The sequence below is a fragment of the Oncorhynchus kisutch genome, linkage group LG30, assembly GCF_002021735.2.
Source record: "Oncorhynchus kisutch isolate 150728-3 linkage group LG30, Okis_V2, whole genome shotgun sequence".
NCBI lineage: Eukaryota > Metazoa > Chordata > Actinopteri > Salmoniformes > Salmonidae > Oncorhynchus > Oncorhynchus kisutch.
The window spans coordinates 15,117,839-15,133,893 of NC_034203.2; the positions used below are offsets into that span (position 1 = coordinate 15,117,839).

At 42.3% G+C, this 16,055-nt stretch overlaps 1 pseudogene; it reads left to right on the top strand.

The window, feature by feature from the left end:
* Nucleotides 1-80: 80 nt before the first annotated feature.
* Nucleotides 81-16,055, top strand: part of LOC109874600 (glypican-5-like) — a 206,925-nt pseudogene continuing 190,950 nt past the window's right edge.

The window sequence follows — 16,055 nt, forward strand, 5'->3', positions numbered from 1 at the left end:
GAAAATGAGATATTATTTATTCATATCTGACACCCGTTCTGATCATAGAGGGTGGGGGGAGAGTGAACGCGTGTGCATAGCTTCGGAGAGAAGCGCATGGCTTGGGGGAGAGAAGTATGCACGCAGTCGAACAGCGCCTGTTGAGTGTGGGACGTCTACCAATCTTCGTCTACTACAATACCGTCTCTCCCCTCCTCAAGACAAGATCCTATAGGCTCAGTGTGGAAGGGCCTTTATGCATTAAAACCAATAATGTGAGAACCCGATGCAGACCTCGTGTCATGGACGTTTAATTGTAACAACAGCTCCATTTTATTTGTGTCGTACATTTTCTTAACCGGCGGTGAAATCATCGATTTACACTAACCTACTGATACCTGGATTGAGATGCGGCAATGTTCCGATCAATATGCACACGTGTAAACTTCTGCTGGATTTGGCTGGCTGTTCTGTTTCTGCTGAAAGTAGAGGATGTTGGCGCGTACAGCTGTCATGAGGTGAAGACCGCTTTCCAGGTGCGACAGATCGGTCCGCTGAAGTGGGTACCGGAGACACCTGGAACAGGTAACTGTCTGCCTTTCCCGCGGGTCAACAGTGACAGGCTAGGTTAACATTTAGTTCTGCACATTGCAGCGAGATCATGTCGACTGATAGTTTTGCACTCAAATATAAAGGCATTTCTATTGCATTGCTTTCCAGTAGTGTTAGTTCAGTGTAGCCTATTCACATCTAAACGCTGTTGCTCTTGTACGTTTAGCCTATTGAAATTACAATTCTGCAGGTACATGAGAAGTGTTACGCATGTCAGAAGGCTAACACAGCTCATTTGTCATCACTTTCGATCAAGAAAATGCACAGGTATGGAAAAGGAGTTCGTGACATTTAGATTCACAGTCGGTATTGTCATTCATCATGCTCATGTCAAGAGCGCACGTGGTTGAGAGGAGTCATATGCTGAGAGTCGGTGTAAAGGAATACTAATTGACAGACACCTCCAAGGTTTTGACTCAGCCCTGACAGGCGAATAGCTACAGGATGGTGTTATAACAACATACAGTGATCTCGCCGATTAGACAGGCATACAAAAGTATCATCTGCTCATACATGTTGCACTAGAGGAGAAGGTTCTTCCATGTCCTTTGAACAGGTGTTTTGCTATAGGCATTTGTCACTTTATCAATAATTGCCATACTGTATAAAGCGCAAACATTTGGATTTCTTATTGTAAGAGTATGCAATGCAACTAACTGCTACAGAGTGATTATATAACCTACTGAGAATTGTTTTAAGTAGAATGATTTGATATCACAGCCAAGCATCCCTGTATCAACTTGGCAATAGTATTGAATAAATAACTAGAATCTTAAAATCTTAAAGTATTTCACAGGCCCAACCAGCTGCTTACCAAGCAAACATTCTGCCTTGAGAAATGAATGAATCATTTTGCTAATTTCGTTGTCAGAGCGCTCAGCAGTGAGACACATGTGACTTCTGAAGCCCAAGCTTTGAGCTGGAGAAAACCAGAGGGAGGAGAGAGTTTCTCATAGACTATAGACAGCTTTTCCCAAACTCGGTCCCGGGGACCCCAAGGGGCGCACGTTTTGGTTTTTGTACCTAGCACAACACAGCTGATTCTAATAATTAACTCATCATCAAGCTTTGATGATTTGAATCAGCTGTGTAGCGCTAGGGAAAAAACTAAACGTGCACCTCTTGGGGTCCCCGGGACCAAGTTTGGGAAACATCGGACTAGAACCTCTCTAGAGACAAGGTGACTGATGTTTTCCTCAGATTGTTCCTCAGAAGTCAAATTTCTCTTAATAATTTCATGCCTGCGTGATGTTGAGATCTCATACCTTTGGACCTATTCAGAACAAATACGAAACAGATAATTGGAAGCGAAGTTGAGTGCAAGTTTGAGGCTGATACAGGATAGGCTTGTGGACTCCATCTACCGTATGTCTTCATATCTGTATGGAACATTAGGCCGACAGTAGCAGTAGGGCCATTATCGTCTTATAGAGGTTTGGCTACACCACAGGTCCACGGTCAGCTTTCTTGGTTAGCATATAATGACTAAGATTAGGAAACCTGATCCTAGATCTGTTTTTTGAGGCATAAACTATCTGGTGCTCTTAAAGGGATACTTCGGGATTATGACAATGATGCCCATGATCTATTTCCCCATAGTCCGATTAACACGTGGCTACTTTTTTTAATGTCTCCGTGTCAACTATTAAGGAAGTTAGGAGTAGCTTTGTGAGCAAATGCTAACTAACTTTAGCGTAATGACTGGAAGTCTATGCAGATACCCATAGACTTCCAGCAATTGTGCTAGCGCTAGTTAGCAACTTCCTGCAAACTGCACGCAGAGACATAATAATGGTATCCACAAGTTCATCTGACTCTGGCCCAAATCTCTTTAAGGAGCAAGTGGTGAAGACTATGGTTTGGGCTTGTATCCAGCAGCTATGCTGATTTGATTCAAAAGTCAGTCCCTGGGGAGAGCTGGTGGTTTGAACCCCAAGATCCCCAATTGGTAGCGGCTAATTGGGGATCCTGGGGGTCAAACAGGAAACAAAACACAACAAATAATACACATAACATTACATCATCTCTGTCTCACACTTCAGAAATAGCAGATGTCTTTTCACACCCCTGTTGTTCCGTAAGGTGTTCCTTTATCTGGTTTTATTGCTAGCTTGAGTTAGCTGTGATGGCAGAGAGTTCCGTTTAGTCATGACTCTATTTAACGCTGTGCATTTCCCAGCTTCTGTTCTGGACTGGGGACTGTGAAGAGACCTCTGATTGCTTGTTTTGTGTTGTACCGATGAGTGTCTGAACTGTGTGCCAACTGCTTGAACAGACAGGTCGGTGCCTACAACACATCAACAGCTCGCACAAAGACCAATAGTGATGCAGTCAATCTCTCCTCAACTTTGAGCCAGGAGAGATTGACGTGCATGTTGTTGACATCGCCCTCCGTGTACAATTTAAGTGCAGTGCCGTGCTTTTCTGTTCTGGACCAACTGCAATTGACCTATGTCCCTCTTTGCTGAACATGACCACACTACTGGGCAGTAGTCCAGGTGCGACAAAACTAGGGCCTGTAGGACCGGGCTGGTCGATTGAGATGTCAAGAAAGCAGAGCAACGTCTTATCATGGACAGATCTCTTCCCATTTTAGCAACCATTGAGTCGATATGTTTTGACCATGACAGCTTGCTGTCTAGGGCTACGCCCAGCAATTTAGTCTCCTCAACTTGCTCAATCGCCACATTATTCAATAGAAGATCTAAATGAGGTTTATCATTGCGTGAGTGATTTGTCCCATAAACAATGAGATATGTTGCACCAGCCTATTGCTAGTTTATCCATTATGAAACTGACTGGAGCTTTATGTTAAGGGTGTCAGTGATTTATTTTACTGTCGTAGCCGACTTGTATACGGTTGTGTCGTCAGAGTACATAGACACACAGGCTTTATTCAAGGTCAGTGGAAGGTCATTAGTAAAAACAAAACAACAATTGTCTAAGCCGGCTGCCCTGCGGTAACCCGCACTCAAACCAATTTGAATTAGAGGGTTCCAGTAAAGAAAACCCTCTGTGGTCTATTCGATAGGTAACCCTCAATCCACGAATAGGCAGAGGATGCAAAATCCGTCACACCTGCGTTTTATTTCAGCAATAGGTTGTGATCAATGATATTCAAAAGCTGAACTCTAACAGAACAGCTCCCACAATCCTCTCACGATCAATTCCTTTCAGCCAATCATCAGTCATTTGTGTCAGTGCTGAGCATGTTGAGTGCCCTTCCCTATAAGCATGGTGACAGTCTGTAGTTCATTTGTTTTCTGGAAAATAACATTGGATTTGCTCAAACACATTTTTCCCCCCAAAGTTTGCTAAGCACTGGTAACACGTTAATCTTGTCAACAAAAAAATGCATTAAAGTGGTTGGCAACATCAAAGGGTTTTGTTATGAACAAGCCGTCTGCCTCAATGAAAAATGGAGCTGTTCGCTTTTTTGCCTAGAATTTCATTTAAAGTTCTCCAGAGCTTCTCTTTTTAACGATCATTCTTTATACAATTTATATTTGTTCCGTATGACCTTTTCTTCTTCTTTATGTTTAGTGATGACTTCATTTACTTGTATGTTTGCCAGTCTGCTGTGTTGTCAGACTTATTTGCTTTTCTCATTGCTCTCATCCCTCTCAGCCATACAGTTTTTAAATTCATCATCTATCCAAGAGGAATTGGCCGTTCTAACAGTCAGTTTCTTAATGGGCGCATGCCTATCAGTAAACCGGAAGAAGCAGTTTCACAAATTCTTCAAGTGTGGCATCATTACACACCTCTTGTATGATCGCTCATACACAGTTTTAGGGCCACTCTTTGGAACTTTGGTTTTTCTAGGTATGGCTATTATATTATGATCACTACATCTGCTGGGTGTGGATATTGCTTTAGAGCACATTTCTTCAGCATTAGATGTGATGCGATCAATACACATGGATGATTTAGTTCCTGATCTGTTTGTAAATACCCTGGTAGGTTGTCTGATAACCTGAACCAGATTGCAGGCATCAGTTACAGCTTGAAGCTTCTTTTTGAGCGGGCAGCTTGATGACAACCAGTCAATATTTAGGTCACCCCCCCCAAAAAAGACCTTTCTGTTGATATCACATACATTATCAATCATTTCACACATATAGTCCAAATACGGACTTTTAGCACTCAGTGGTCTATAGAAACTTCCTACGAGAATAAGCTTTAGGTGAGACAGGTGAACCTGTAGCCATATTACTTCCACATCCTCTGACATGAGATCCTTACTCAGCCTAACAGGAATATGACTCTGGACATACATGGCAACACCTCCCCCATTTGCATTTCTATCTTTCCTATATATTCTATGATCATGTATAACTGCATCATCAAAGGAATTATCTAAGTGTTTCAGATATGGCCAGAATATGTTAGTACGTTGTAAATTTCATGATACTTGTTTCTCAGGCTACATATGTTAATAATATGGGCTATTTTTAGTCCTTTTCTGGGTTGCTTGTATGTTATTAGTGCTATTCTGAGAGGCTGCTCCGAGGTAGACATTTATATTTGAGCCGAGGAACAGGAACATAGGAACATAGATTAGGTTACTTACATTGACTGCACTTCTATTTCTCTGGGATATATTACGATATCCATGTCCTCTGTTGCTTATTATGTCAGGGAGGACTAGTGTGCTACCAAACCCAGACCATCAGTCTCTTACGCAGGCCGCTATGTTGATGTGGATAATCCTGGAACCCCTGCGGTCAGGGTGAATCCCGTCTCTTTTAAAGAGAGTTGGTTGCTCCCACAGCAAGTTAAAATTGTCACAAAAGGAGACATTCCTGTCTTTGCAAAGTTTCTTCAGGAACTCATTTAGTGCAGCGGGGCGGCTGTAACGTTCCTAACCCATTCTAAAGCACAGCAGGGGGCCAGAGAAGATTATTCTCTTCCCTTTGCCAACAAGGGTGTTCAAGAGTGTGTTGTAGTCTTTCTTCAGTTCCTCAGATTGCCTAAAGCGAATGTAGTTAAAGCCAATGTGGGTGACGATGGTGCCAATACTAGAGTAGTTGGCTAGACCTGTGGGCAGGAGGGAGTTGATGTCTTGGGCACAGGCACCTGGTTGACAGTGGACCTTGGTCGGCCCTAGGGCTGTTGTGGTGACCGTATGATTAACGCCACACCGGCGGTCACCAGTTATGAAGGCAGTCAAATTCCACATGACCATTTAGTCACTGTAATTAGGCTTCTCCAAGCTCTGATGCTGCTGCTGGTCATTAGTAGCCTACCAAACTTGCTAACTGCCTGCTATTCAGCACTCTATTGTCCTTTTAATCACTCTGACATCAGTGCATATGTAATCGAAAATCTAATCAAACACTTCATGAGAGCCCATGAGCTCATGTTGCACAACATTTCTATAGGCTGTGTAATTGCGGGAGAAAAGAGTGATGGCCGCTAATAAAAAGAGGAGGATCCCATCAGCTTTCTATTGGCTAGGCCTACCATTTTTATCTCTCAACTTTCCTAATATTAAGCACATTGCTTATATTTACAACAGGAGTATAGCCTACCTGGCTGGCATGGAAATAAACCACGGGGGAAAGCGTCCTCCATTCGCTATTTAAGTGCATTGATGGCATTTTTCTGCTTCCCCTGTTTTGTTACAGGTTCATGATAATGGTTCATTCTAAATCAAAACAAATGTCACACATGTATTATTTAGTATATGTAAAGACAAGATTAGTCAAGAATAGTCTGATGGGTGACAATACTAGCCTGTGAATTATATATTATCTCTTGTGAATGATGCCCAGCATAAGAAACAGTCATTTTTTTATGCAACTTGTTCGATTCATAGTCACACACCTCATGTAGCCTATCCCATAGGCCTATACGTTTTGATAAGGTTTGTATCACAACTAAAGTGGCCAAATAACTTCTTAAAATGAAGCACATTAATCCGCTTTACAAGGGGTGCAGAGCCTAACTGGAATACATAAGCAGCACGTGAGTTTCAAGTTTGGGGAAGATAATTTCACCATAAAAACGCACCTTTATATTAAAAGCATTACATGCAAAATCACATTTGTGGTCACTTTTGATAAAGGTGTATTCCGCTAATGGAACATTGCTGCACTTATAATGTGAAGAAATAGTCTAATAGTTTATCAACATTTTAAGCTAAACATTCTGATCAGTTGCATCAGCCACATTGCATAAAACAAGTTTTTGTTGATGCTAGTGGTTGTATTAATTTGGGATCTATCGCATCCCACAACTGTCCCAGACTATGTTTGGAATATTTATTTCTCGCACAGATTAGAATATGTCGACTTTTGTACTATGGGGGATAGTAGATTGACATAGGCTAGTGCTTTTGCTGTTCGTTAGACCTACTCATGTTGTTGGCTGACGAAAACTAAATGTGGACAGTTCTTCCAATATCTTCCACATGCACCTCAGAATTGGATAAGGACGGGCACAGTTGGGTCCCTGATGTGTCTGTCTTCACTTGTAGCCTGTGAGAAATACCCGATGACGTGACAGAGAGTCATGTGAGTGAGAGACGCTTCGGAGTGCGCAGCACACTCAGGGAGAAGGACACAAAGCAGCACTCCGGGCCGCAAAAGGCATGGATAAAAAAAATATGAAAAAAATAAAATACTCTGTTTATTCAGTTTTACACACAAGACAACACAGAACAATATAAATAATATACTCAACTAGAAAAAATACAAATATTTATTTTTTGCTTTAAAGATACCGTACTTTAGACAAGTTAAGTTAAACACACCAGGCAGAAGGCTACAAAGGTTAAATTAAAGGGCAATCTGTAGTACAGTGACAGAGCAGACACCTCACCATTGTTCCTGTAAACAGATAAGGGATAGGGGTGGAGAAATGCAACCACTCACAGACAGTCATGGCCACAGACCGACCATCCACTGGACCAAAAATAAAGTTTACAATGCTTTAAATAATAATAATTTTTATTTTATGTAAGCATGAACAAAATAAAAAATACAAACAGGGCAAAACAAGCTCACATTTTAGTCTCTGACCCGACAAGATGAACAAGGCATCCGCAGGTCACAATCAATAAGCACTTCATCAACCTTAATGCCCCCCCCCCCAAAAAAACCCCACAAAGAAATGCTCATCCAACCCTTAAGTCACAGGGGAGTCAAATACAGACTTATTTTAGTTTTAATTGGAATGCCATCAGAGGATGGACTGTTTAAGTAAGACCGGAATGGAGCCCAGGCCTCATTAAACAGTTTGGGGTTTCCACGTGTATTGAATTAAAACAATTCTAGTTTCAGAGAGCACAACACATCTCCCACCCAATATTTATATGACGGGGGAGCTGTCATCTTCCAGTTCTGTAGTATTAGCCGTCTAGCTAAAAGAGTTGTGTAAGCAACAGTGTCCGACTGGATTCTTGAAAGGGGGGTACCTATGGGCAGTACTCCAAAAAGGGCTGTAAGGGGAGACGGATCTATAACAGTGTCATATATATCAGAGAAACATTTAAATATTAATTCCCAGAAACCTGACAGTTTGTGACAGCCCCAAAACATATGATACAGTGTGGTTGGTTCCATTTTACATCAGACACAGGTAGGATCAAAATCAGAGAATATTCTTCCTAGTTTGGCCCCGGACCAGTGCATATGGTGAACCACCTTGAGTTGAATGAGGCTGTGTCTAGTGCTAAAAGAGGACAAATTCACCCTGTGCAGCACAGATTCCCAGGTGTCTTCCCCAAGTTCCTCCCCCAAATCCTTTTCCCATCGAGTCTTTAAAGGCACCAAAGAAGGGTTCTGTAAGTCATTAATGATTGCATATACATCTGAAATTGCGCCCCTAGGAAGCTTGTTCAGCTCCAAGATGCTCTCTATAGCTGTATTTGCAGGCCTGTGGGGAAAATTCAGGTGTGTTAGCTAGAGATATTGCACTGAAATTTGCAGCCCAATAGTATGTCTGAAAATTTGATAGAGCTAAACCCCCCAATGACCTAGGCTTCTGTAAATGTTTTCTACCAATCCGTGGTAACTTGCCATCCCAAATAAAATACATGAATGTTTGATCCAGTGAATTAAAAAATATTTTGGAATAAAAATGGGTAAACATTGAAATAAATATAAAAATTTGGGCAACACATTCATTTTAATGACATTAATCCTTCCGATAAGAGAAAGGGGTAGCGAATTCCAAAAAGTAGAAGATAGTTTCAAACTGTCTGCTAGAGCAACAATGTTTTCCTGATACAAATTTGAATATTTCCTTGTCACTTTAACTCCCAAGTAGGTGAATTGATCGCGGACAATCCTAAACTGAAAACTTGTAAAGAGCACTTTAAAGCAGCCTTATTTACAGGAAAAAGCTCACTCTTGCCTAGATTCAGCTTGTACCCTGAGATTGATCGAAACCTTTTAAGAACAAATAAGGCACGTGGCAATGAGGTATCAGGGTTGGAGATAAACAGAAGGAGGTCGTCAGCATATTTAGCCCTGGTGATGGCTAGGAGAGAAACAAGGCACTTACATATATAGGATCTTCATTTGATGAAGGAAAGGCAGATGAGCTTCATGATTTACACACTTTAACTGAAAGCCTGCACTAACACACGGTTGGTTAAATACTGAACAAAAGTATAAACGCAACATGCAACAAATAAAAACAATGTGCTGAGTTACAGATCATAGAAGGAAATCAGTCAATTTAAATAAACTCATTAGGCAGGGGCGCAGCCATGGGTGCCAGGCCCACCCACTTGGCAGCCAGGTCCACCCACTGGAGAGTCAGGCCCAGCCAATCAGAATACATTTTTCCCCACAAAAGGGCTTTATTACAGACAGAAATACTCCTCAGCACCCCCCTCCCCACTCAGACGATCCCACAGGTGAAGAAGCCAGATGTGGTCCTGGGCTGGCTTGGTTACACTTGGTCTGTGGTTGAGAGGCCGGCTGGAGGTACTGCCAAATTCTCTAAAACGATGTTGGAGACGCCTTATGGTAGAGAAATGGACATTCAATTATTTGGCAACAGCTCTGTTGGACATTCCTACAGTCAGCATGCAAATTGCACGCTCCCTCAAAACTTGAGACATCTGTGGCATTGTGTTTTGTTACAAAATGGCACATTTTATAGTGGTCTTTTATTGTCTCCAGCACAAGGTGCACCTGTGTAATGATCATGCTTTTTAATCAGCTTCTTGATATGCCACATCTGTCAGGTGGATGGATTATCTTGGCAAAGGAGAAATGTTCAATAACGGATGTAAACCAATTTGTGCACAACATTTTGAGCGAAATAAGCTTTTTGTAAATATGGAACATTTCTGGGATCTTTTATTTAAACTCATGAAACATGGGACCAACACTTTACATGTTGCATTTATAGTTTTGTTCAGTATATTAACAGTATTGCACTTTTCATGTAGCCTAATTTTGGCCAACTAATAGCCTAACCTCAGATCAAGCAACTTCATGGACTGAACGTTCAAATCATCATACATCTGTATCATCAGCAGGGCTACACTCCTGTCTCTTTTCTCTTCCCTGTGGTTCTGTTTCTCTTTGTGATATGTGTGGTAACATTTGTCTGTCGTTCCTTCTCATTCCTCTGTCCTTCTCATGCCTTCACATGTGAAAATAACACATCGGAATGTTTAGACGACAAGGTGGTTATCATCACCAAGGCCAACCGAGCCTCTCTTCTCTTTATTCTGCTCTTATTAGCTATTCCGTTTTTCAAATATCTGCGGTAACGTCTTCATTTCTCTAAGGCCTTTGGAAAGTTTGGGAAACAGAAATAATGTTTCCCGTCTTGAGGGTTTCCATGCCTGGATTGAATTCTATTTCAATTTAATAAGAACATTGTGAATGTAAAAAAAAAGAGTTTTGATCTCGGGCTTGCCCTCTCCTTCGAAACCGTTGTGTGTCCTTTGAAACGGAGCAGATGACTAGCTGCTTCCAGAGATGACTCAGATTCATGTGACATCTAATACCAATGTGGACACAAACCACAGCCACTGGCAGGCTGTGTCTCGCTCTGCGCCACATCCAGGGATAGAGGCCACTGCCACTTAATGTTGTCTGACTCGGTTTGCTGTAACAGGGAGAAGAGCAACAGATAGCCTTCCCGTCGAACATACCTAGAGGTGCATCCAAACCACTCAGTATGTTTGTTTTGGTGGTGGTGGCGTCGTCCCGGGCAACGGACGGTGCATGTAATTTCCAGGCAGAGCTGTTAGCTGGTTGTAAGCCCCTTGTGAGACAACGCAGGGGGACTGGGCCTTGTGAAGATGTCACCAGTCTGAATGGAAGCATTTGAGCCGCTGCATGACAAGCGTTTACAGCATGCAGTGAAAGTGCAGCAGGCAGGGTATAGACAGCAGCTGACAGGCCTAGAGGTTAGAGTGAGGTTTGGACTGATATGTGTGTTTGTGATTGGGGACAAAGTGAGAGCAGAGGCATACGATTGGAATGACTGGCATGTGTTGCTGTGTTTCCATCCATACTGTACTGTACTGTAGAGAAGTCTACTGGTCTGTGTTTCTACCAAGGCCTCTAGGTCTGACTGTCCCCTTAAATTGAGTGCTCTACATTTTTCTCCTTTAGTTTTCCATCTAATTGGTCACCCTCTATTTTTCTATCTCTCTCACTCACTTCCTCCATCTCGCCCTCAACTCCACTACCCCCAGCTAATTCAACACAACCATATTTGCTCTAAAGTCTTGTTTGTTTCTTTTTATTTGGAGTGGTCCAGAAGAGATTGCTTTGGGTCAGGCCCGTTCCCTCTTCAAAGTGCTGACCAGGGGATGGGGGGGGGGGGGGGGGAGAATACGAGGGTGTGTGTGTGTACAACTAAGACTCTCAGATCAAATGCCAAGCATAGCAGCGCTTGATATTTGAAGTGCCGAAACCTTCGCTTTTTTAATAATTCTGTGTTTGCTTTAGGTTTACAGTGCTGCGTTTCATTCACGTGTGGTGAACTGATTCCTCATCAAGCGCCGTAGGAGTCTGGCTGCGGGGAACATTAGAGCCAGCCAATTGGATATGGGGTAGTGATGCGAGGGCTTGTTTGTTCACCCGCCCGACTATGAGTGAAAATCTGAGGCTCGCACACGACCCTGATCCACAAAAATAGAAAATGTGTTGTACAGTCAGAAATAGCGTAGCAATTTATTTTACAGACCTTTTTAGATCGGCCTATGTTTCTGCTTATAATTTCCAACATTTTGGTAGGCTATTTGTTAGTCAGCATGAATGTAATTAGGTACATGCAGCTTCTCTTCTGTCATTACTTGTTGCCCTAGAATACAAAATAATCCCTTGCTCAACAGAATAATGTCATAAATCAGCAGAATGAATGTTTCAATTTAGTTGACATTGGTAAGGCTTTTCTCTTTCATCTCTGCTTCTCTCGTGCAGCAAAGACATTTAGGGACCAAAGAGAAAAATGCAATTACATTCCAAATGACATAATTTTTAAGGAAATTAAAAGCTGTGAAAACATGTTTCTGGAGAGATTTCAGGTCGGCTTGGATGCGTATTTAATGTGGTTGAAATACTATCAGCTTTTATGATGCTGATAAAGATAGAATCTTTACAGACGGTCCCTAACCGTGCATTCATTCTCTCAAGATGCTTAAAGAAAGAAAGAATATTTCTCCACTCCTGTTCCCGAGTACAAATGTACATTTGGTGTATCATTTTACTGCAAGAAATGATTAATATATTATATTAGGCTATATGAGAGGTTACAGACCTAGTGTCAGTGTCCAGATTTCATTTAACCCATCTGAACAGTAGCCAGCAGTTCCCTTGACGTGCCATTTCGAAGTCCCCATCTTGTGACTGTTGAATTTGTTTAGCGCCTCACAATCATCACACATAACACAGCGGACACTTCACCAAATCTTTCCCAAACATTCGGCTAATGTTCTGGCCCTCCCTTCTTATTTTCAACTCTCCATTTTGAAAGATTTTCTAAAATCCGACATTGTCCTTTTTTTCCTCAGTGGATTGACATGATCTTTTTCTGCCCAAGTTCCCAAAAGCAATTGGCAATTGTATTGTGGCGCGGCGGTCTAAGGCAATGCATCTCAGTGCAAGAATCTAGGCTGTATCACAACCGGCCGTGATCGAGAGTCCCATAGGGCGGCGCACAATTGGCCCAGCATCGTCTGGGTTTGGCTGGAGTAGGCTGTCATTGTAAATAAGAATTTGTTCTTAACTAACTTGCCTAGTTAAACAAAAAAACACATAAAAACTAAAACAATATTTGGCACGCTACAATAAGGCCCTAAAGCTTAGGCTTAGACTACGCACTAATGCCAGATAAAAAAATAATGAAAGGAAACCCTCAATGTAGCCTATAGATATGAATTGCACAAGAATTAGACATGTATATCTTTTTTTATGCATTGTTTATTCTTTATTCAACCCGCCACCCACCCACCCACTCTTCATACACAAAATATTTCATTACCCTAAACATGCCCGCAAAGCGCTCCATATCGACATTACGAGGGCTTGCTGATCTAGCGCTTTGGAGATATATCAATTAGAGGGCAGGCGTGGAGCCGCTCCATTCATAAGCACACACACACTACAGTTGGCAGCTGCTTCCTTGGCCTGTTTAGATATGGCACCCCTCATCACTGTGTGGCTCAAATAATGACATTCTTGAGGTCTACCAAGGCTGCTCAGATCACAACACACAGTTGCATTTTTATTATCAGTTATGATAATGTAATATGAGAATGCAACTTACAGTCTCCTCACACATTTAGTCTATGTGGTACCATGTGGGACTCGAACCCTCCACTTTGTGTGTTCCTATCAACCGAGCCATCGGAAGTCCTTGTGTTTAGCATCTCTCCAACACAAAGACGGGTCACGTCATGTGTTTATGGTAAGGGAATGGGATGGGAACGCAGCATGTTATCACATGTTGCCACATCTTTGCCTGGTTACAACATCAAAAGCGTCTGGCAGCGACGCAAAGCTAACGATGCTCTTTTATTGGCTGCAGTTATTTTAAGCTTGTTACAATAGGCCTCCTCACAGATGAAGCATACACATTGTGCACACACGTCCCCTCCACCCCCACACCCTCCTCTATACCTCAACATAAAGCCTCCGAGTCTTCGTTGGTATGTCTTTCTCCACCCGGACTTACTGACCACCTGCTCAGTAATTATCCCAGAAATGGCTCAACAGCTTTATCTTTCATAAAAGTGGAGATGTGTGGCTGTAGGAAGACGACGCAACAAAACAAGCTGCCATGAGATCGAGTTGGAGATACAGGAGCACTTCAACAGTGTTCAATGAAAGTGTCTCCAATGCCACACATGACCATCTCACATACTGCAGACACAACTTCACAGCGTAGTTTGGTCAAAGGCGATATTGTTTGTTCACTGGCTGTAGTCTTGGCAACGTACGCTTGGCATGTCCTCAGCAGGTCTGTTGCAGAAGCAAAGGTCATGTGGTTTGGTAAGAAGAATGCCTCTTCTCGCCACAGGTGTGATTACTACCTCTTAGGGTTTAGAGCTTCAGGTAGTCACCTCATACAAGTACTTGGGTGTATGTCTAGGCGGTACACTGTCCTTCTCTCAGCACATATCAAAGCTGCAGGCTGAAGTTAAACCTAGACTTGGTTTCCTCTAATCGCTCGTCTTTCACCCCAGCTGCCAAACTAACCCTGATTCAGATGTCCATCCTACCCATGCTAGATTACGGAGTCATAATTTATAGATCGGCAGGTAAGGGTGCTCCCGAGCAGCTAGATGTTATTTACCATTCAGCCATCAGATTTGCCACCAATGGTCCTTATAGGACATATCACTGCACTCTATACTCCTCTGTAAACTGGTCATCTCTGTACATTCTGTTAAAGGTCCCCAAAGCACACACATCCCTGGGTCGCTCGTCTTTTCAGTTAGCTGCAGCTAGCGACTGGAACGAGCTGCAACAAACACTCAAACTGGACAGTTTTATCTCAATGTCTTCATTCAAAGACTCAATCATGGACACTCGTACTGACAGTTGTGGTTGCTTTGCGTGATGTATTGTTGTCTCTACCTTCTTTCCCTTTGTGCTGTTGTCTGTGCCCAATAATGTTTGTACCATGTTTTGTACTGCTACCATGTTGTGTTGCTACCATGTGTAACAAATCTCTTCGTCGTCTGAGGAGGAGTAGGAAGGATCGGACCAATATGCAGCGTGTGTCCATGTTAATTATTTATTCAACTGAACACACGAAACAAAATGACAAAGTGAAAGGAAGAAACTAAACAGTTCTGTCAGGTGAATACACAAAACAGAAAACAACTATCCACAAATCATAGTGGGATCACAGGCTACCTAAGTATGGTTCTCAATCAGAGACAACGATAGACAGCTGCCTCTGTTTGGGAACCATACCAGGCCAAACACAGAAATACAAAACATAGAACAAAAACATAGAATACCCACCCCAGCTCATGCACTGACCAAACTAAAACAGAGACATAAAAAAGGAACTAAGGTCAGGACGTGACACCATGTTGGTGTCAAGTTGTGTTGCTTGCTACCATGCTGTGTTGTCATATGTTACTGCCTTGCTATGTTGTTGTCTTAGGTCTCTTTTTATGTAGTGTTATGTTGTCTCTCTTGTTGTGATGTGTGTTTTGTCCTATATTTATATTTTATGATTTTTCAATGTTTTTTTTTTTTTAATCCCAGCCCCCGTCAACCGCAGGAGGCCTTTTGCCTTTTGGTAGGCCGTCATTGTAAATAAGAATTTGACTTGCCGAATTAAATAAAGGTTAATTAAATAAAAAATACAAATGAATAAAAGGACTGCCCTCAGCCTAATGTTTTCAGTCCAATCCCTCTCCCAACAGTGTCATCCCATTCTGAATCTGCTTAATGTGTCTTGAGTCGGGCTAGACTCAGGATCTCTTATTGGATTTCAGTCTAAGTTGGGCTGGTCTGGTGGGTGTTTATTGGATACTAGCCTCTGCTGAGTCCCCAACAACCGGGTCCTCCAGTTTGCAGGGGAAATGGAAAGAGAGCCTGTGACGTGACTTTATCTTTTGGATGTTAACAAGGCAACACTCCAACACTCCTAGTGATTGGTTAAACAGTGTCGAACAGAACCTGCCCCCAACAGTTGTTTTCTTCTTGTCAAGACCAGTATGTAGGGGATCTAGTTTCAGGCAATTCTTTTACATCTGCTACGTTAGGTTACTTGGATACCACCCAGGCCCCTACCTTATTGGGTGTCTGTTCTGAAGTGTGAACTGGCCAGTTATTTTCCTTTGTTAAACTTGTTTCGTAACATCAAACAGGCAACGACTACCATGTAGATTTGCTTTTGTGTCATTGTCATAAGCGCCTTCTCATATCCACTGTCGTAACCGCTGGATTTGATGGAAAGGCTGGGGTTGAAGTGATCTTATGTTGCGTATGCTCCTTTGCTCCAAAGGGGCGTTATGACAGGAT